Source organism: Macaca nemestrina, chromosome 9, assembly GCF_043159975.1.
Source record: "Macaca nemestrina isolate mMacNem1 chromosome 9, mMacNem.hap1, whole genome shotgun sequence".
NCBI lineage: Eukaryota > Metazoa > Chordata > Mammalia > Primates > Cercopithecidae > Macaca > Macaca nemestrina.
Genome location: NC_092133.1, coordinates 2156063 through 2171136, shown reverse-complemented (window position 1 = coordinate 2171136; position 15074 = coordinate 2156063).

Here is a 15074-nt window from a genome sequence, read left to right as displayed (position 1 = left end):
GGGATTGTCTGTGCCCATCTTCCACGACAAGCTTCTTTCTGTAATTTCCTCCGTTAGTGCTTTGCTTGCACCTGCATTCACTGCACCGAGGGAGGCGTCTCCATTGATTCCTCATGTTTTCGCCCTGCGATTGTGCTATGTGGGTAAATTCATTTCCTGGTTTCTACAAAGTTTCTGTTTTCTTCCCTACTGTGCAAAATTGTGTTCTTCCGAGTTGGGTTCTTTACCTGTTCATGTGCTTTACGTTTAACTGGGACGATGAATTACTTGATGGCCATGTGGTTTTACATGTTGATCACACTTGGGCACCTACATCAAGAAAATATCTTGGGGGCGACTTCTTCCATCTTATCTGGGACTGAATTTCCATCGGGCCCTACAGTTTGAGGCTGGACATCTCCTTTTCTCTCTAATTTTCATGAGGAAGGATGAGGGTCAGGGAGATCCCCACTGAAGTGGCGTCCAGTCTTTGTCAGGATGCTGGAGCATTAGGAAGGGAAGATTTGTAACATCTCAGTGCTGCAGGGATGCCTCCCATTGAGGACCGGGCCCTGGGTCACGAGCCTCTGGTTTCTCACCACCCCAAGGTCTCAGCATCCTCCTCCAAACCCACTGCCTCTGACCATACAGTGAGAAATAGAGTGCTGAGGGTGCCTGCCAGCCTGTCAACCACTGCGAGGACCCCCTCCAGGCCCATGGAGCTGCGGTGGAGGGGCTGAGAGGCCACCCTGGAGGCCCAGCCGTGGAGCTGTCAAGGGAAGGGTCACATGTCCCGGGTGGACAGTGGTGCCTCTGCCTCTCTACATGGGCTCTGACATCCTCTGGGGAACCAGGTGCTGGGAGCCAGGCACAGGGTCCCTGCCGGGAGCAGACTTGCTCTCTGAGCAGCTCAGCCAGGCTCCATCGGCCAGCGGCTGGAGGAGGAGCCCCTGGCTCAGCTGGGCAGAGGGCACCCAGCTCTTCCATGCCGCCCTCCCCATTTCCCCTCAGCTGCTGTTCTCTGACTCCTCAGAAGAGGGGAGGAGAAGGGAACCCCTTCAACTCTGTGTCTCCCAGGTACGGGAACTGGCGAGAAAACTCCAGGCGTCATCCCCCGGGACTTGGCTCTGCCCCGAGCCTGCGCCAGCCGTGCAGGGTCCTTCACAGGCTGCCTCGTGTTGACGTTCTTTCCATTTGGTGATTTCTCTTTCCTGGCTTGGTTGTCGTTGGTGATTATTTTTTCCTCTTTGGATAGCTTTCCGCTGGTGTTTTCCTCATGTGTGAGATACTGAGGTGGGGAAAATCTGAGCTGCAGTTTCTGTCACTCCTCTGGTCCCTCATATGACGAAGGCAGATTCCCAGGAAGGGACACGTGTGGCTGGGCAGGGGTCCTCGTGTTGCATTTTACAGCTGGGCCGAGTTCTCCTTGCAGAAGCGGCACTGACCTAGACTGGCCAACAGCTCCGACTGGCCTCAACCCTGCGGCTGCCGCTGGGTGTGATGAGACCTTTCACCTTCGTTAATTTGATAACTAACATTTTACTTGGGTTTTCAATGTGTTTGTGTTTTAATTTCGTATCCTTTTACCTATTTTTATGGGGGTTTTGCCCTGTTTTCCTATTGATAAATAAGAAATCCTTATATTAAGGTATTGGCTTTTTATAAAGCAAGGCTGAAGAATTTCTCACTGAAATTTGACATTTCAGAGAAAATGGGGGCTCAGATCTGGTCTTCCTCAGGGAGCCTTGCCTGTGAGCGGAGTGTGGGCAGGGAAGGGAGGGGGTAAATCGCTGACATCCAGCCCATTGTGAATCATGATTCTGTCCTGCAGACTCAGGCTGCAATATGGCTCCTAGCCTCCTGCTTCATGGTCTTGCCCTTACGAGGTGTCCTGGGGTGCTGCAGGGGAGCAGGAGACAGGGCATGGTGGTCACATCTCCTGGGGGAGAGGGGGGCTCTGGCCTGGGGTCTCCTCAGGCAGCCACTGATCCCACTGAAGGCTGAGGCTGAGGCTGGTGTTACCTGTGGCTTGGGCTCTCTGTGTGCTCAGATCCCAGGGGCAGCCTTGGCCTCCCTCTGTCTGTCTCCTACTAGAGCCAGCGTCCCCTCTGAGCTCGAACTCTGACTCTGTTGGTCCCCACTCTAACCATCCACTCTGTAGCTGCCCCTGGAGCCCCCACCCACACCCTAAGGACCTTGGAAACCCCCCCACTGAGAGGTTCTCACCTGCCTCCAGCCCAGGATGCACATTTGGGACTTAAGGGCACCTGAGAATCCAGTCTCAGGTCTCCTCCTCCTGACCCTGGAAGCTCCACATCTACTCTGCCTCCATTCCTTTCTGTCACCATGGCAGAGCTCTGAGAAGAGAGGCTGGGACGCGTGTCTGACATCCTGGCTCTCCTGCCAGCCTCTCCTGCTCCTTCCAGAATCCCTGGGCTGATGGGGTCTCTGACTCCCTTTCTCATCGCTGCTGGCTCAGCAGCCATGGACAGAGGGGCTCTCCCCCTGTTCTCATGGAAAGCCATCACCTGGCTCCCACAGAGTTAAGCAGCAATGAGCAAAAGAGGCTAAAAAAGCTGATAAAACCCCTTTCCAAAAGGCCTCAAAGCTGCAGCTCACTGCAGCACCTGAGTTTATGTCTCCTCCTTTCATAGCTGCTGTATGAGACCTGCATCTCCATCAGGACAGATGCTGTGGGTTGGCCAGAGCAAAGGTCATCCACTCAGAAATGCAAAAGAGAAAAACCACTTTACATTTTGAAAAAGTAGAAACTGTGTTTATGCATTTACCAAATTCCCAAATACTGACATCATGTTCTCTGTGTTCCCACCACTGTTCTAAGAGCTTGACAAATAGTAATTTAGTTAATTCTCTAACAACCCTATTAGCTAGGTACTGTTTTTCTCCCACTTTTTAGATGGAAAGCCTGGGGCACAAGGCATTTGTGTAAATATAACATGTTCATCAGGAGTGCCCTGAATCCCAGGAACAGATTCCAGAAGCAGAATTGAGCTTCAGCCCTGGCAGCCTGGATCCAGGTCCTACCCTTAGCTGCCACGTGCCATCTCTGAAGGACGTGCACTACTGATGGTGAAGTGCAAAGCAGCTGTGCACGAACAGAAAGGGGCATGAAGAGGCAGCCTCCACAGTGTGAATAAACACACGTGTGTTCAAAGGCCACGCCCTAGCAGTGCCCGGCAGGTGCAATGCAAATCTTTCTCTGATATTCATTCATGCTCTTGGAATAGTTTTTGTTATGCATAATTTTAATAGCATACATTTCTTAAATTCTCAATTTGTAGTAAGTTGTATGTCCTTTCATTCTATCTTTGCGGTGACCCCACACTGTAGGAACTTGTCCTTCCCATTTCAGAGATGAAAAAGTGGAAAAACAGAGTTGAGTGCCTTGCCCGAGTCCCCACCAGATAAGGACAGAGCCAGGTGTGCCTGCAACCACAGAGCCTCCAAAACAGGGTGCCCTGTGAGTTTTTTGCTGCCAGATAAACTTCACAGGGCCTTACCTTGTGAAAAAAAAATCACCTGTTTTTGTTTCCCGAGCTTTGATGCATTCATGGTTTTTTTCTCTTTATATATGGAATCAATCCAGAACTTACTTTTCTCCATAGTTTAAGCTAAGGGTGGGCTTTAACATTCTCCTCCAGATGTAATCGGTTGTTCCACTACCATTTGTTGGAAAACCCAGCGTTTTTATTGACTGTGTCACTTGTAGCATATATTGTATTCCCATTGCAATGCTCTGAAATCCTGTGTCTGTTTCACTAATTTTTCATTCTCTCTCTGACCTAAGTCACACTCCATTTAAAGTTTAACTCTGAAAAACATTTTCACAACTACTAGAGCAAGGTCTCCTCCACAGGGTGAAAATTTCAAAAAACGATCCTCTTTGTTCACTCAGTAATCCTGATAATCTTCATACTCATCTGGGGATTTTGACCAGGATTGTGCTTTTAGATTAATTAGGAGAGAAATGGCATCTCTATACTATTGAGTTAATAATCCTTCCACTCATTTGTCTTATTTCATTTCTTTCAGTAAAATTTTATAGATTGCTTCATATGAGATTGCATATTGCTTAAGTTTACTTCCAAGAATTTATGTTTGGCTGCTATTATGAAGCCATTTTATTTATGATGCTTTCTAACTATCTCTAATGTTTGGCAGTTAAAAAAATCATTGATTTTGGTGCATTTCTTTATTGCCAATTCTTCCTCCTTTGTACTCATTCTTACAGTTTTTCAGATGATTCTCTTGGGCCTGTCAAATGGACAAGCGTAGGTTACATTTTATAGGCACTACACGCATCTATGCATTTTTCCAGGAATACAGCCATAACTTTAATCAAATCCCTTTTATCAAGGTGACTTCATAGACATTCACTTCCAAACAATTAATGTGATAAATTATATTAACATATTTTCTAGTATTAAACCATCATTTAATTCCTAAAACAAGCCGTGCTTGTGCCTCTCGTGGTCATCTGATAAAAACGCCGATTTGAGTGTGGATGTTTCCTGGGGCTGCTGTAACAAAGTGCCACAGGCTGGGTGGCATCGAACAACAGGGACAGACTCTCAGCTCCGGAGGCTGGAGTCCCAAACCAAGGCGTGGGCAGGACCTGCTTCCTCCAAAGGCTCCAGGGAGGGTCCCTCCTGCCTCTTTCTCGGAAAGTTTCACTGATCATTATCCTATAGTTAGGCTGTGATGTCCCTCAATGTTGCAAGAAACCTGTCTCAGCTTCTGGGAATGAGTTCAAAACTGAGCAGGACAATTTTAACGAAAGCAAAAGGAGAGAGAAAGGCCGAGGAAGACGGGGGCGGGGACAGGGCGCCCGCAGTTCCAGAGAGTAAGCCACCGTAATTCTGGGCACTACGCAGAACAACAGAAGGGGGATCTCTGTGAGGTTAGGAAGCTACCTCCAGCCGTCCCCCTTCCAACAATTCAGGAAAGCTAATTTCACATTAACAGGAAGCACAGCAGTCCATCAAGGATGAGTGGAGATGCAAACTGCATTCTCTCCATACAATGGAATGGAATTCAGCCTGAAAAAGGGAGGAAACTCTGACACAGGTTGCAACATGCATGAAGCTTGAGGGCATGATGCTGAGCGAAATAAGCCAGTCACAAGAAGACAAATACTGCACGAGTCCACTTCTATGAGGTCCCTGAAGTAATCCAACTCATAGAGACAGGAAGCAGAATGGTGGTTTCCAGGGGCTGGGGGAGGGGAAGTTAGTATTTAATGAAGACAGAGTTTCCGTTCTGTAAGAGGAAAAGAGTCTCAGAGATGAATGGTGGCAATGGTTACCCAGCAAAGGGAATGCACTTAACACCACTGAGCCTGGACCCTTAAAAAATGGTTACAACAGTAAATTTTATGTTACATGCTTTTAATAATTTAAAATATTTACTTAAAAAATGAGACATGACAAATTTCCACTAAAAGTATTTATAAGAAAATGGATAATATGGCACAGAATAATATCTATATGGACAATTAAAGCATGGCAGAGATGCAGGCTCAGACAATGGGCGGAAACGGCTTGGTAGTAGTTCAAAATGAGATTACAGATTCTATAAAACATGCTTAAAAACAAAAATCATCATTTAAAAGAATTCAGAAATGAGATGATAAAACAGGAAGCTTCAAAAATGCTAAAAATCACTTCAGAAATGAAAACTAAGCTATCAGAGACATGAATGGAACAAACAAGAACAATCCCTTAAGAAAAATAGGAGGTAACAAAGAAAGGCTTTTTAAAATAAAAAAGGAAGAAAGTAAGAAAGAAGGGGACTCAAGAAACACAAAAGGACAAATGTGAAAGGCAGGCACAGAAGGTGGCGTGTACGGATGGACCCTGCAGGAGAAAATCAAAGCAGGAAACAAAGTCAGTATAAAAACTTTTTTCACAACAACTTTCCTTACTTTAAGAGAGATTTTAAATGGCCATATTGAAAGTACATATCAGCTACCTGAGAATATAGATGCAGGATAACCAACACCAAGATATACGCTATTAAAATACTAAACTTTTACAGAAAAAGAAAAAACATTTTTGGCGTCTAGGTTAAAAAGCAAGATATTGTAAGGAATACAAAAATAGAGTATCATCATGCTTTTACAGCAAAGCTTCAGGCCCGAAAAAAGCTAAAATCTTATACTTATTATGTTTTATTAAGGAAAAAATGTGAACCAAGTATCTTATACCCAGCAAAACTGACTTTCAAGTATCAAAGACAGGAAGTGTTATCGGCATTTAAGAATTCAGAAATATTGTTCCCATGCGCATATCCTGAGAGAGAGCTCATCCTAGAGAATGAACTTCAATCAAAAGTGGCAACAAAGATTTTCATTAAAGACTAGTGATAAGCATGTATAAAGTTACCTGTAGAACTGGGAAAATGAGGGCTAAAAGGGAGAAAAGATTGTATATAATGGCTATATGAATTGACCATGTAGACACAATACTTCTATTTTAAAATGGAAATGGAAACAGAAAACACACAGAGAAAAATACTATTTTTAGCCATATCAGTGGTGATAACGTTATTACTGGTATATAATATATACACCCATATATAATATTTGTATTCTGAAATGGTTGTGTGCATAATGTGCAATAGGAGAAATGAGCAGTTCTGTGAGATATTCTGATTCTGTCATCCTTGAGTGCTGCTAGAACTTTTGGTGTTGAAGAAAGAAGACACAGATGTTAAATGAGAGGAGATTAAATCAAAACTCTTTCATCCTGAATTTGAATTGGAAGAAATGGTACGAACTCCTAAGGCCTTTCCCAGCTCTGCCCAGCTACAGTGAGCACTCACAGTGCTCCTGGGACAGTTGGGAAACCCCTTTCCCACGGGAGAAGTGGGGCTCCTTGGGGAAATGACTGCTCCCAGGCACTGGGGGAGTGGAATACGACCCGGGCCTGGGCAGCACCAGAGGGCGGAGAGGTGAAGGTGGCCACAGCTGTGTTACCAGGGCTCAAGGCCAACTCGAAGAGGCTCCTATTAGGGGAGATGGGACAACCTGAGTTTCAGGAGGGATGTTAATTTCAACTGATTGAAACTTATTAAATAAGTCTAAACCACAAATTAATAAGAAAATTTGGAGGATATTATATTCAGGGAACGAGTGTCCCAGTTCATTATCTTGAAAACCGATGAAGAGAATCGAGCGTTTGCCCTCTTCCCTCCGTGAGCCATTCCTCGGGGGAAGCAGGTCACAGATAAGGGGAAGCACGTCTTCATCACAGCGCTGCTGTTCAAGAACAGAAACCACGGTGCCATCAGGCTAACCGTTGTGTAACCCATGACGATTCATGACACCAGCAGCATCCACAGCAGCTGGCATCGTAGAGAGAAGCAATCAAGTGTTATATGCCTCCCAATAAAGAAACAAAATGCTGACTCTAATCTTAAGAAAGGGATCCTTAGGATCGGGCTCTGGACGCAGGGTCCGAGGTGCAGGTTCAGACCACAGAAGACTGTTGTATTGCCCCATAACTATGCACTTGGCAAAAGCCGGACTGGGACGTTCTATGGGCAAAAACCCTGAATTCTACAACAGGTAAGTTGTATGGGAACGAAAAGGGTGGAAGGAGAACTTGTAGAATGAAAGGGATGTAAAGGCCTCAGATTAAAAAGAAAATGGGCAAGAGGGAACTCTGGATTCTAGGCATGCACGTGACTGACAGACCACAAGAAGGGCAAGGACCAAGATGGTGAATTCGGGGTGATGTTTTTTTTTTGTTTTTTTTGTTTTTTTTTTGTTTTTTGAGATGGAGTCTCGCTCTGTCGCCCAGGCTGGAGTACAGTGGCCTGATCTCAGCTCACTGCAAGCTTCCGCCTCCTGGGTTTACGCCATTCTCCTGCCTCAGCCTCCCGAGTAGCTGGGACTACAGGCGCCCGCCACCTCGCCCGGCTAGTTTTTTGTGTTTTTAGTAGAGACGGGGTTTCACCATGTTAGCCAGGATAGTCTCGATCTCCTGACCTCGTGATCCGCCCGTCTCGGCCTCCCAAAGTGCCAGGATTACAGGCTTGAGCCACTGCGCCCGGCCGAATTCGGGGTGATGTTAATTTGAGGCAGGGGCTGGAGAGACTGATGGGGATGAGGAACATGTGGTTTCTGGAAAGGCTGCAAAGGTCCATTCCTCAACCTGGTGGTAGTTGCAGGGGGGTGGAGGAGGCTGCTTTATCATAACCCGTTTGAGCTGTGTGCGTGTTTTGTGTGGTTTTCCATATCCGTGTTTTGTTTTACAATGAAAAGTCAGAAAAAACAAGTTTGGCAACCAGACATGATGTCCCTCTGCCATGGTGACTTTCTAAACTTTTATGTAATACTGGTCCAGTCCCCTGCACCTGGAGGAGTCCACAGGCAGCCGCTGTGGAACAGGTGAGCCAGCGAGCCATGAGAGGAGGAGCAGCTGGGGCCAGTGACGGTATTCTGAATCAGAGAGAGCTGCAGGCCAGCGCAGAGCGGCTGACTACGAGGCCTGGAACCCGAGCGGGGTTTAGTGAAATGGAGCAGCGTTTGTGTGATTTCAGCCTGAAGTTTGGAACGGCGGACCAGAGGGACAGCTGGAGACCCACATATGAAGAAGTGCCCGCTCACTCCTTGGGAAGAGCTCTGCATACACCCAGGTGCGAAACCACAGACAGAGCTCATTCATGAGGCAGCCCAGGTAACCTGGAGTACAGAGAACCAGACCCCAAGAGCACGTCCACAGATCTCCAGCATCTGAGCAGCCCATTTCCAGACATGCTGATGCAGGGCCAAGTGGTTTCGCTTACAACTTGGAAAGCTGGAAAGTGTCCTGTTTTCATTTGTCAAACACAAGCCTTCCGTTGATTGTAAGGGGATCTGCTTGCAGACGGCTCAAATTCCCGAGGTGCCAATTCCGCCCTCATGTAACTGGAACCCTGAGTGTCCATCCGGATGGGAGGAGAAGCATCTGAGCCCTGAAGCCCTGGCTGGCACATTTCTACCACCACTCCTGGCAGCTCTAGACATGCCCGGGGCTGCACCGGTGCCAGAGGTCACACACCTCCCACAACAGAAACCCAGACTGGAAGCTTCCTCTGTGAAATCATCAATGTGGGATGCAGAAGAGGCACCAGCAAGTGTGGAATAAACGTTGCCTGTAATAAATGGCACCTGCATACAATCAGGGTCTAATACGGTTAATCTACCAGTGCTTGTAATTACCTTTTTTTGTAGAGAAGAAAGTGATTTGTATTTACCCTCAAATGATACTGAAGATGCCTTTTGTCTTCCGTCAGCCCTGGTCCCGTCCGACCTTCAGAAGGCAGAGTCTCAAATAAAAGGAAATTGCATTTCCATGATGAGGATCTTTGCTGAATTTCCTTGTGGTGAAAGCACATCTAATCAGGTATCTGAGAAGGGATTTTTCAACATTATTAGAGAATGGCAAATGCTGTTATTGTGGGACCCAGAATGAAATCTCAGCCATAAACCTTCACTCATATTTGGAAAAGTGAATTATTCAATGTTGAGACTGTAATAGCAGAAATGAATAATAAAACCATATCCCAAGACCAACAAAATCTAGTATTTGTATTATTTTTTTAAGAAAGGTTACCAAAATTTTTTTTTTAATTTTATGAAATAGAGACAAAAAGTAGAATGAAAATATCAATCCTTAGGTTGTTGGAGACACCTGGGGTTTTTGAGATTTGTCATCCCCGTCACGGGTGCCAGGTAAGCAGTTCATAAATGATCCATCAGGTGGCAGGTGGGGCAGCGAAGATTTAAATATGATGTTAATGGTGCGAGTTGCAAAGAAAACACGTGAGGGTTTTACTGCCAAACATTCTGAGCTTCTCGATAGACAATGGGGCCTGGTATAGAGGAAGCAACCGGACATCCTGCAGCCCATGAGGCTGAATCCCTGGGGCAGGGACACCCATGAGGCTGAATCCAGGGGCCGCGGATGCCCATGAGGCTGAATCCCGGGGGCTGGGGACCCCCATGAGGCTGAATCCCTGGGACTGGGGACGGCCTCTTCCAGGCTGCGGCTGCCTTTTCACGTCCTTTCAGAACCAGCATTTGCTATTAGGAGCTCTGAGAGAATAGACAAGTACCCCATGCTGAGGGGTGGTGGAGAAAGGGACAAGGCAGAATTCTGGGGGCCCTGAGGGGCTGCAGTGCCGCATGGCAGGGCAGGAGAGGGAGGTTTGTGATTAGACCAAAACTGTCTGAAAAGGAAGTGAGGGGAACCCACCACACTGCCCCTACCTGGGGAGAACCCTCTGTGGGGCCATGGGACATTGCCATGTAAAGTCCACTCTCTGCTCTGTTCAGCCTGACTTTACCCAGGGATGCATGGGAAGAGGAAGAAGCCTTTACTAGGTCCAAGATGTCCCGAGCCCCTTCCCTTGAAGCCTCGAGGTACCCCCCAAAATGAAGCCAGTGTTCTGAGCCCACTTGCCATTGCCATCCCCAGACATAGACAACCTGGGCTGCTTTCAGCGGCATCGCTCCTAAAACAAAGGAAAACATTCAATAATTCGTAACCTCAAGCCCCTGGGCCGCACTCGTGTTAAACATTTGTAAACAAAAGCCCGAGAGGTGGAATTTCTTGATTCTGACCTTTACAAAGCTCTGTAATCAGAGAGAACAAAGGCCCAGCCCTCTGGACTCCTCTCAGCCGCGAAGCAGGGCTCATCTTGGAACACTGTGCACAGTCCAGTGACATCTAAAACAGCCCTGATGTCAAAAACACGTCCAAACTTTCTTGAAGCCTTTCCTATAAATGACTGTGAAATATGTATTTACTTAAACAGGGTTATGAAGGTCTCTTAATTCTAAATTCAGATTGCTTTAAATATTAGCTAAAACCTAAGAACCAGAAGATTGCATTATGCATAGAACCAAGTGGGTCCAAGATACTGGGACAGGCGTGGGGAGAACTCAAGATCTGGATGCAAGCTGCTGAGTTTCTCCCTTTGAAGGAAGCTGGAGACGCCCTGGCCGTGGAGCAGGTGCATTGGCCCTGGGGCTGAGCCCTAGAAAAACAGCGCCCCGTGGAGGAAAGTGAGGGAAGGACAGGAGCTTGGCCGCGGCTTGGGCTGGAAGCAGCTGCAGGTTCAGTAGCCTGTCCCTACTGGGGCTCCCCTTCCTCCCAGCTCCAAAGAGATGAAAGGAGGAGGAGCGTGGAGGACCCAACCCAGGGTCTGGCTCCAGGAGGTGCTCGAATCCCACCTTTGCCACACTCTGCCCGGGCCTTGCCCACCTCTGCTTCCTCATCCACGCTAGGTGAAGGACCCTCGGCACATGACCGGCCTAAGGCGGTCACCACTTCCTGGGAAGGTGGGGTGCCATGCCAGCATCTCTGCTGTCCCACCCTGGACACTCACTGGAAGGCCCTGCATGGCTCTGCAAGGGCAGAGTGGGAGAAGGAGGGGAGCGGGGGAGGGGAAAAGGATGGTGCAGAAATGGGTCAACGCCGGACCAGGTAGGACTGGAATCGGCAGAGATTTGTGGAAAGTCCAACTTAGACAGACTCTCGTTTCCTCTCACGTGCGATCGCCAAACCAGCAAACACGGGGAGCACAGCACACTCTGTTCCCAGGGCTGTTTCTCGGCAGCATCCTGCCCACAGCCCAGTGTGCAGGAGGGAGGGGGCGAGGGGTACATGCCTCCCTCAGAGACCCTTCCCAGACCCATGAACACCGTTGTGTGCACCTGCAGGCCCACCTGAGGCAGTGCCAACACCCAGACACACAGGAAGCTGCAGAATTTGCCTGTCCAGATCGGCCACTCAGGAAGCTAGTCTTCATATATAGGTTTTTCACCCACTAAAAAATCAAAGGAGAGTGAACAGGGAGACAGCAGGCCCTGCCCCTGCCTGAACAGGGAAGCCAGGCCAGGCGACGAAACGCTCCCAGTCAGGAACTGATGGAGGGACCTGGGAGGACCCTGGCCCTGGCTGGGGCGTCGGATGGAACTAGAACCCCCTGGATGCGTCTATAGAGACCCCTCTTCAGTCCTTAAAGCCCAGCTGGTCCCGCGCAGGCTGGGCCTTGACTGGACACTTGTAGCATATCCAGCATCATCTCCAACACTCTGTGACTGTTCAGCTTCTATCCTCCAGACTCCGTGTAGGATTCACCATGCTCCCTTCAGAGAGACGACCGGAGATGCTGGTGCCTCGCCCACCAACACCTCTGCCAAATTCTGGGTCACGTTTTGAATCCGTGCCTACATGGCTCTGGTGTGCATGTTCTTCCCATTTGGGTAATCACTGTATTTAGCCCACACAGAAGCTAAAGGTTGAACGTTTAGCACTCAATAAAGAATTATCAACTTCCACCTTTGCTTTGAAAGATTCACAGTATAGAAATAATTCATGAACCAATCAAATTTACCTACATGAGCATCTGTGCAAATGTCCTCCAGGGTCCAGTTCGGCAGCTCGCTACAGAAGGGCAGTGTAACTGGATGAATTATCAAATACTCCATCTCTTCCACCTGAATCCCAGGCCTCGGCCCTGAGGTTTTGAAGTTTGAACTGTTGGGTTATGCAGACGCGCACAGTGATAGCACCCCACAATGCGCACTCTGGCCTCAGAGGCAAACATCACAGCAGCTGTGGACGTCCGTACATGCTCCTGTGGGCCCCTCTGGGATGACCATCACCGAGTGCCTGGAAAGCAAACACCCTTTTTGAGGGGTATGCAACTGAGGAGAGAGAAAAATTAGAAAGAAAGGAGGAAAAAACAGGAAGTGCCCACGAAGGTGCCACACAGGGAGGCTGGATTCAAAGAGATTCTGGCGTTTTGAGATAAAAAAAGGTATTGGAGGTTAAAACAGCGTCAAGCAAATGGATTTCTTGTCTGTTTGTGTGTTTTCATTGCAATCTTGGATTGCAGTCATGTCTCCTGAGGGATGCGGCTGCCACAGTGGGGGACTTGGGGTCATCCTGGGTGGGCTGTACTCCAGCTCACATGGCCCAGGGTTTGAAACCCTGTACCTATGTACTTGGGAGAAGCCTGCCTGGCACATAAGGATCCCCCGAACGAGGTGGGGCCAGGGGTACCAAGACCGAACAACCCCAAGCCCCCCGTGCTCTTCTGCACAGGAACAGCCATGTCCATGCCAAGCTCTTCATGATAATTCCTAGAATCCTTCCAAGCGGGGGTGGGCTTCAGAAACAAGAACGGCAACCAAGCCAGCCCCGAAGCACCCAAGGGAGCCAAGACGCCGATCGACTCCAACTCTTTTTATTTCTGCTGGAGAAGAGCCCCACCCAGCTCCCAGGAACCTGGAATTAGAGGATTGTGCTGGAGGATTTACTTTTACTTTTAGGACAAGATTGAAATCCCTTGTTATGTCTGTCTTTCAATAAGCCACTAATGCCCACATCTAAGTATCTCCATTCTGATGAAAAAATAACACTACATCAGCAAACTATTTGTGAAGCTGGATTTTAACAACTTGATCCACAAGCTTAATGGGTAAACATTTTCAAAGAAATTCTGGTTGCTAAAGCTGCTTTAGCTCCCTGGCTCTGGAATTTAAATTCTTTGCGGTGTTGTAAGCACCATGTTGGGATGACTTTTTTCTCTCTCCATTTTTTTTTTACCAAAAGTGGAAAATTATCTTTACACTCCTTTTTCAGGATTACCACAAGGCTGACGTTGTTTCTCAAATTGATCTTTCTTTTCCTCTCGTTTTTTTGTTTGTTTGTTTGTTTGTTTTAATTTTTTTTTTTTTTTTTAGATGGAGTCTCACTCTGTCACCCAGGCTGGAGTGCAGTGGCACGATCTTGGTTCACTGTAACTTCTGCCTCCTAGATTCAAGGGATTCTCCTGCCTTAGTCTCCTGAGTAGCTGGGATTATAGGCACCCACCACCATGTCTGGCTAATTTTTTTTTGTATTTTTAGTAGAGATGGGGTTTCACCATGTTAGCCAAGGTGGTCTCAATCTTCTGACCTCGTGATCCACCAGCCTCAGCCTTACGAAGTGCTGGGATTACCAGAGTGAGCCATGGTGCCTGGCCTTCCTCTTATTTTTAAGTGATAGCTCAATAGCAGTTCGCATCTAGAGTTGAAGAAGTCTTGAGTGTCCGGAGTCCACGGCAGAGAGGGGGATCCTTCTGCCCTCGCCACACCCTGTCCACAAGCTGCAGGTCAGCCAGTGAGAGGCACAAGTGCAAACAGGCGGGAGAGGGAGGGGAGAGACTCCAGCGCGATCCTCCAAGCGGACCTGAAGGAGGCGAGGCCAGCCTGGATCATAGCTCCCCAGTGCAGAAATAATGAAAATAATGAGGAAAGCAAGTGCCCCCAAACAACAACCACCCGGGAAGCAGATTTCTGTGTGCGTGTTGGACACGTTTGAGGAAGGAAGAAAAGCACAGTCGTGCCATCTCTATTTCTGATTTAACCAGTGAAAAAAACCTTCCTGTCCATTTTTGTAAATTCCTCTTCCCTTATTCCAGGATCCAGTGCAAATAAGAATGACAGAAACGTGCGTCCCCACCCACTTCACCAATGGAAGGAGGTGGCAGTGGCTCCGTGGTGAGTGAGAGCCTTCACTGGGCTGGCAGCGTTTGCACCCTGCCCACACCTGGCCCTGCTCATGCACACGCTGGCAGAGCCTCGGAGGAGCAGCTGCTGATGCCCAGTTCCAGGAGCCGTGGCCCAGCCCACTCATTCGTGGGGACCCCAAAGTCAAAAAGGAGGGTTTGGCAATGAATGGAAAGGAACACGGAGACCCTGAGAAGAGCCCAGGGGACGTGTGTTTGTTGTTTTGTTACTATGTTACTCTAACCCGTTGACCCCCTCAAAAAAAATGTATATATGTGTGTGTCTATATATATATATGTGTGTGTGTGTGTGTGTGTGTGTGTGTGTGTGTGTGTGTGTGTCTATATATAGAGACACACAGACAGCCCAAACTGGGAGAAGCCACTGCCAAAAACTAAAGCCTCTCTCCTAGATACTTAAGGAAGGCAAGGGATTCCTGTCACTTTTTCCCTAGATTTGTCCCCAGGACTCTCGGGAAGGCTGACCTGCCTATGATGCCCCCCGGACTGGGCCGACTCTGCCACCT